Source organism: Nesoenas mayeri (genome assembly GCF_963082525.1).
Source record: "Nesoenas mayeri genome assembly, chromosome: 3".
NCBI lineage: Eukaryota > Metazoa > Chordata > Aves > Columbiformes > Columbidae > Nesoenas > Nesoenas mayeri.
The window spans coordinates 11,528,488-11,536,286 of NC_137544.1; positions in this window are offsets into that span (position 1 = coordinate 11,528,488).

Consider the following 7,799-nt stretch of genomic DNA (forward strand, 5'->3'; position numbering starts at 1 on the left):
TATTTGTGCCTAGTGTCAACTTGCACTGCTGTAAGAAAAGGAAAGTTGATTTTTCTTGTGTTACAGTGCACCTAAAAATAGTTTTAAAAATCATCTTACAGTATTTATGAGTATCTCCAAGAATTCTCTAAGCCCCGTCTTTCACAGTGCTTTACACCTAGGATCTCTGATCACTCATTCTTTAAACCTATGGGCATGTTAACATTTGCAGTAGAGTGGAGCAAATATGCCTGTGGTCTTGGAAATGGAAGTCAGTAAAGTCTCTCTGTGAATCAGGAGCCTGCTGATACATTGACAGGAATTCAAAAAGAGGGCAGCCACGTTCATGCCTTGCTGTGACCAAGCCTCTTTGAAGTTGTTTGAGACCTTTTTCTCCCAATGCATCTCTGCATAAATGGAGTGATCTGCCCTGCAAACCAGCAGGGCTGTCACTCCATTCCACTCCTCTGCATCTCCTTCGATGTGCACAGAACACTCTTACATCTATAAGCTTTCATATATTGTACTTTGATGGTCTTTATTGCTGTGGCTTCTGAAAACATCACACATTTTCCTGCATTTACATTAGACCAACTACCCCTTTTGGCAGAGAATGCTATTAGTCCATTTTACAAAAGAGAAATTGAGACACAGGAAGGTTAAGTGACATACTCATGGTCACGGAGCAAATCCAAGGCTCACGTGGTCACCTTACGTAACTTGAAACATCTAGCTCAAACCCTCTGAGCTGCCTATTTCTTTCTATCGACTTAGTGAACAGCAATGCCTAAATAACTTAAATAGCATCTCTGGATGAATTAAATACTTCAAATATCTTCCCCCATCTTCAGGTTAGCGTTTCCTTTCTTTGCTTCTACCAGGCTATAAAGATGTGTCAGCATACAGATTAAATCCTATGTTGTTTGAAACATGAGTAAACTTTTACTTGGTCTATTGCAGTCCTTGGGAGGAGATTGCATGAATCCACTTCTACTGGTCATATGCTGAATAAATCCTCACGTGTTGCATATTATTTTGATATGTGTTGTCTAAGTTACTATTCACCATACAGTCTAGATTTTTGATGATGACAAATATTATAAAAGAAAAAATATGAAAGATAAAAGGCATTATGGGTTAGCTAATATATATATTATATATACTATACTATATGTCTATACTTCAGATTAATGGGAGTTTGCACATATAGAGAAAACTCCAGCACTGTTCCAGTCAATGGCAATTTTGCCTTCAGCTTCAGTGGGGCCACATTTTCACCCTCAGACTTCTTGTGCATTGTGTTCTCCTTTTCCAAAAGTCTACATTGTTTATTTTTAATTTTGTGGTAGAAAGTATGTTCAAAAAACTAATTGCAAATCACAGTGCAGTGATTTAGATATATTAATCTTCATTTTCATAACTTAGTCTGTTATGTTTATTTTTAGCTAAGTTCTTTCTTCCTTTCTTCATTTTTTCTTTTCAAAAGTGGCTTTAGCAACTTCTACAGAGTTTTATAAACTTACCTTCTTTCAGTAAACTATTTGGAAACAACCATACTTTTATAATTAAAATTTTATTTGCTCCTTCCCCACAAACATGTTGGCGGCTAAGTAAAAGGTAAACTATCAAGTGGTATTTATTTAATTGTGATTTTCCATAGTTATTTAGGAGGGGTTATTGGTTAGTTTATTTAAACCTAGCTATATTAACAGAATATGCACTGTACAGAATTGTATCAAAACTGTATAGCCCATAATATTAGACTTGTATGTCAACATTTTTATTATGTTTATATATATATATTTTTAATTATTATTTATTTTATTAGTATTTTTTTTTTTTTTTGATGGAGAAGATGTAGGCATCTCCATGGAAAAAGCCCAATATCATTAAGAATATTCTACCTGGAGAAAGTCAGCCTTGTTGAGTAAAGTAACTGAAAGGAATATGAGTCCAAATATGGAATCACAGAATCATGGAATAGATTGTGTTGGAAGGCACCTTCAAAGGTCATCTAGTAAAAAATATTATGCCATTAATATTGTATCAGCATTTTTTCTCTCTCTTCAGTCGTTTTACATTCAAAAATGAACTAGGGGCAAAAATGTCCTTATAAATTCAAAGACTGGGGCTGAAGTTCAGTTCATATCCACCTAAGGTGGAAAGGGCTTAGAAATTCTCTCTTGCAAGGAATTTTCATATCTATAAACTGCCTGTGTGGAGGAGTGCACCTCTGTAGTGTTAATCCTGGTCTGTGTAGGTGGGACCACTCTGATCTTTGGATTTGATCCCCATGCTGCACCAGCGAGAAGAACTGAGCTGGCACACAGGAGTGGAAATAACTTGTGCCAGGTGCAGGACTCTTGCAGAGGGAGCAAGTACCGCATTGCAATGGAGTCACAGCCCAGTGGGCTCCCCTGGGGCCATGCACCCACCTGCTGCATCATGTCCTGTGCTCACGGTACAGCCTGGGTTGATTTCTAAACTAGTTGGTGGCACTCGCTGTAGTTTTTCAGGACATGCTGCATGACCTACTCGCATTGGTTATGGATGCAGAAACCACTGGTACTAGAATATGGAAATCATTTTAGCTTAATGAAAACAGAAAGATGATTTCACTTGCATTAGTAAAACATTGTTGAAGAGCACTTTAAAAAAAGTGGGGATTGAGCAAAAGAGGTGTGGAAGCCAGAGGAATTTTATCTTTTTTTCATCCTGAGTTCTTATAGGAACTATGCTGTTAATGTTTTAGCAAATGCTTGTTTGTCTCCATGTGAAGGAAGATGGATGTGTGAAGAGTCACCCAAGTTCCAGGGAGAAACTGAGCAAGACAGATTAGTCCCACCTCAGCCTGACACCTGGGGCACATCCTTATCTAAGGGGGTAAATGGATCAGAATGTTACTGCCCGTTTATTTATTCTCCTTCTGTTTGGAGACTTTCTCTGATTAATTACTCTCTAGTAATTGCTGCTGTTAACTGATGTCAAACCTAATTAACCTGGAGTCCCTTCATCCAGTACCTCCACCATCCCTTTACAAAGACAAGAAGGTCATCAGCAAGGAGGTTCAGAGGATGGCCACACTTTACCCATTCGTTTATTTGCTTTGGGCCTTGTTTGCTATTCCTGCTGCAATGCCTGGTGACAGCTTTCTAGAATTCCCATCAAGTCTAATTGGCCTGCTGAAGCAGCAGTGAACACAAGATTTGAGAAATGTTTTCTTTAAAAACTTCTGGTCCTACAGACACTTTGAGATCAAGTTTCACTCTGCTGAAATCACACACGATTCCCTGTGATTTTCATGAGAAATACTGTAAGAAAGTATTAAAAGAGAAACATGTCTCAGTGGTTTGGAGGGACTCATGGCCAGGGGGGTTGAAGAGTGGGTGGTGGTAACATAGCAAGGCATCTACAGAATCTTTAAAGGTTGCCAAAATTAACACATACAAGGTATTCAGTATCAAAGTTTTCAATATTTGGCTCCATAAACACAATACCGGTTGCAAAAACAAAGCTAAGGATTTCATGCTGATTACTTAAATAAAAACTGTTTAATTATGAACATTTGGGAAATGAAGTTATGAAGGACTGACCAATATTGCTATGGCTTCCCAGTGTTCATACCAGACTGTGAACACTGTGCCAGCGTCTTACTGTGTAGCGCATTGTAGATCCAGCTACAGTAAACAGTTCTAAGGCTCAGCGTGGCTCAGGCAGATAGCTCAATGCAGAAGGAGGTCAATCTCATCACTAAGGCTTATTGCTTTTCACTTCAATAAGGTGTGGACTTTCCAGTCCAGTAACAGCTACCAGCATTGTCTGTGGAGGTGTTCACCAAGCAGGTCAAGTTCCTATCTTCTTTTCTTGATTTTATTTGTTTTTAGACATTTTCATATAGCAGCACTAGGAGATTTATTTCAGAAATAGGAATAAGTCATGTTAGTACTCAAGAAATACTGAATGACACTTAGATTGGTTACAAGGATCAAATTTGTCTGCCTTTCTATGGTTACTACTGAAAATATGCATCTCTTGGCAATTTTTTACCAGGATTACTCCTGTGTCTCTGACATACCCTCCTCTCCTGTCAACCCTTTTGAGTGGTTGCAACAAATTTTTCTGACTCAGTTGCTTTATCTCACAATTTAAAAGTCTCATGGATATAGCTGCCATTTGAAGCTTTGGAAACGTAAGTGAATGTTATGGAGTGAATATCATAATAATGAGTTGTATGTTGTCATAAAGATGGTTTAGAGTCACATACTTTACACTGTAATGTATAATGGAGCACATAGCCACTCAGTCACCACCTATCAGCTGATGAGCTCTTGGCACGATTACTATAGTGATGTGATCACTTTAGGCTCCTGTGCCCATCCACCCATCTCTAAAGAGTGCTTCTTACTCTCTCAATTCAAGACGTGTGCTGCCTGTTGAGGTTTTTCACTTGCAAGTGAGGAGAGTAGAAAGCTTCATAAAACTACTACATTGAACACTCTCTCCTGCCCTGTTGTGTGGGAAGAAGAATTGTTCATGAAGTAAATCCTGCACTGCTGCAGTTTAGACTCCAGTATTACAAGGCAAACTAGCTTCAATTTTAATTTGCCTTAAAAATTTAGATTACAGTTATTCAGGTATTGTTTCAGAAGAAAAGTAATGTTTGTACTGAGGAGAAAAGGAAGCTGAGGACAATAGGCATGTATAGTTTGAAGCCTTTTTAGGCATCTCATATAAGTTATTCCAAACCAAGAGTCCAAGTTGTAACTTTAATAATTTGATTAAACTGGTGGCTTGTAGTTACTTACTGGGTTGAAGGTTGATGTGTTTTAGCATGATAGTCCTTATGTTACCAATACTCACATCTTACATCTTATCTGAACTTCACTCATTTTTGATGTTATAACTCTTCTTTTATGAAAATTCTAAAACATGTCACTTTTATTGAATATGTCTATGTTAGCAAATTAAACAATGCCAGATAATGTTTCCAGCACAGAGATTTACCTGTCTACCATACTGGATTGCTTGTGTGATGCCTGATGTATAACATCCTTGACATTTTGGTCTGGGTCATTTTGTATTTCCCTAAACAATTCCTGGGCACACTCTGGGAGTTTGCAAATACCAGGGACTACTCCCATTCACTGGTTTGAGCACAGACACTTCACTTTAAAAGCTAGGAATCCTCCTCAATAATACAGAAGTAGGTTTTTCCATCATACTGAGCCTCATGTCTAAAGAGTGTCTTGGGTAAGTCACTTTACATTCCTTATTTCTTACCTCAGAAGTACATTAGAAGTCATTTAGAAATAGATAATGTTAGTTAATCTTAAATAGCCAACATTAGGATTGTGTTCTGCTCCAATTCTTGTAGGAAGGCAGAGTCAGTGGAAGGGACAAAGCTGAAGACAAAAAGTATACCTAACACTTCTAGGTGAAGCACATTACCACCACCACTAGCAACAGCAAACCTTCTTGTTATAATGACTGAAAATTCTAGATTTTCTGTGAACAATAAGGGAGATGAAACAGCAGCTACAATCTAAAGCAAGAAAGGAACACTTCTCAAGCTATATGCACATATGTATATTTGACATAAAAGTATTGTGGTTTTATTCATTTCACTCGATCATATAAAATATTGTTAATTTAATGTTAACCCTAATGCAGGTGCAAATATCCATGGTTTTCGTTTATATATTCCCAAAGCCTTAAGAATATTTACTGTCTTGAAGAAAGACAGTCTTTTGTATAACATTGTTCTGTTATTCACTTACCTTCTCTGTGCAAGTGCTAACGTGAACATGTGGAAAACGGCAGAATTCCTTCAACTTTGATGCACACAGAGGAATGATGTCAAAGTAAATAACTTTTAACAAAAAGCCTCCTCTCCTCTCCTCTCCTCTCCTCTCCTCTCCTCTCCTCTCCTCTCCTCTCCTCTCCTCTCCTCTCCTCTCCTCTCCTCTCCTCTCCTCTCCTCTCCTCTCCTCTCCTCTCCTCTCTCTCCTCTCTTCTCCTCTCCTCTCCTCTCCTCTCCTCTCCTCTCCTCTCCTCTCCTCTCCTCTCCTCTCCTCTCCTCTCCTCTCCTCTCCTCTCCTCTCCTCAGAACAAACAATACTAGAAAAGGAAATATGAGACAAAGTTTAGCCAGGTACCATCTGGCCAAGGATCTCAACTTCTGGAGCTCTGAAACTGCCTCTATAATGGCGAGTTAAAAGGTACCTGGAAACATTCCCAAACACTGAAACTCAGCCCTGTGCTCTTAAATTGTTAGCGTAGCCTCTGACATGGCTTTGACTCACTCCAGCTAGCCCCCTCCCAAGCATTCCTAGACAATATGCAGTAGTTTGTATGGGTGGGGGACCATCCCCAGGAGGCAGTTTGAGTGGAGTTACAATTTAAGCTAAGAGACCTTAGTTTTACAGATGTGGCCAAACAGTGCCACTTGGACAGCACAGAGGTCTTGGCACAGTCTAGTTTACTAGTGTAAATGTTACTTGAAACTTCCAAGATCTGTCCACACGTAGAGTCAGTTCTGTTACAGATTAGACTCTTTTTCTGGAAAGATTTCTAGCTGGTCTATTGCAAGTGTTCGTAAGATTACTATTCTGAAAACATTTTAACATATATTTAGCATTTCTGGCATATCTGTATTTCACAAATGTCTCTAATCTACCTGACTATACAAGATGTATAAACAAAGCAGGATTACGAACAGATCTGGAATGAGGAGACATCTCCAAGGCCACACACACACCCCCATACCCTCATATGCCTTTTCATTTTGATTCTACATATGTGTTGTATTTTTTTTTTCCCAAAAAATATCGCAATTGAGGTCCAAGTCTGAATCCTTTGTAGTCACACTGAGTCTACAATTTAGAGGCCTAAAACATGTTAAGGATAAGCAATAGTTATGAGCATTTTCCAGCTCTATTTTACCTCTTCAATAACAGCGTGCACATGAAATGTCTTGTTATTGTAATTCCCTTGTAAAGATTCATCTTGCTAGAGCTGCATCATCTCTGAAAACATGACTCAACTACAGATATTGGTACTTAGTGTTGAGATTTTACACTGATGTAGCTGAGAACAGAACTGTTCCCTAACTATTTGTCCTTTTGCTTTTATGAGCGAATCTTGTCTATGCTTAGAAGTGACAACAGTCAAATAAAGGTATATATATCTTTTTCTTTGCTTCCCAGCTGCAGTTATATCCACCAACCCTTCCTTTTTGTGTAAGAGTTTAATCTGAGCAGAAAAACATTAGTTAAGACCCATAAAAATATTTTTGAGAAAGCTTGCTGGTAGGTTTCTACCAAGAAAACTCTTTATGTATAGACAAGAGTTAATGTTCATACACACTGAGTAAACAGAAAATCTCCTTGCTGAAGATCAGCAACTTATTAGACTCAGTCTCAAAATATGTGAGGGGATTTTCCAGAATAGTTCAACATTAAAAATTCTGAACAATGTATTTTATTGTCATGAAGACAGAGTATAAGCAAAGCCTTCTTAAAAGTCTTCATATTTCCTAGGTGCCTTAGGCAGTTGCCTTTACGCAAAGCAAGTTACAGTGGAGTTATCCATTGTAGACAAAAGCGTCTACTTTTTTTTTGTTGTAGAAGTTGTATGAATGTCTGCCTCACATGACAGATCCATCTTCATCTCTTCTGACAGTTTAGGTCTTCAGAGATTTTTCATCACCAAAGAGTAAGACATGTTAATACTACTAGATTTGGCACAGGATTTCTACTTTTAGGTGGAAAAGCTCAACTGATTACATTAATTTAGCTACTGTAGTTGGAAATACTACAGTA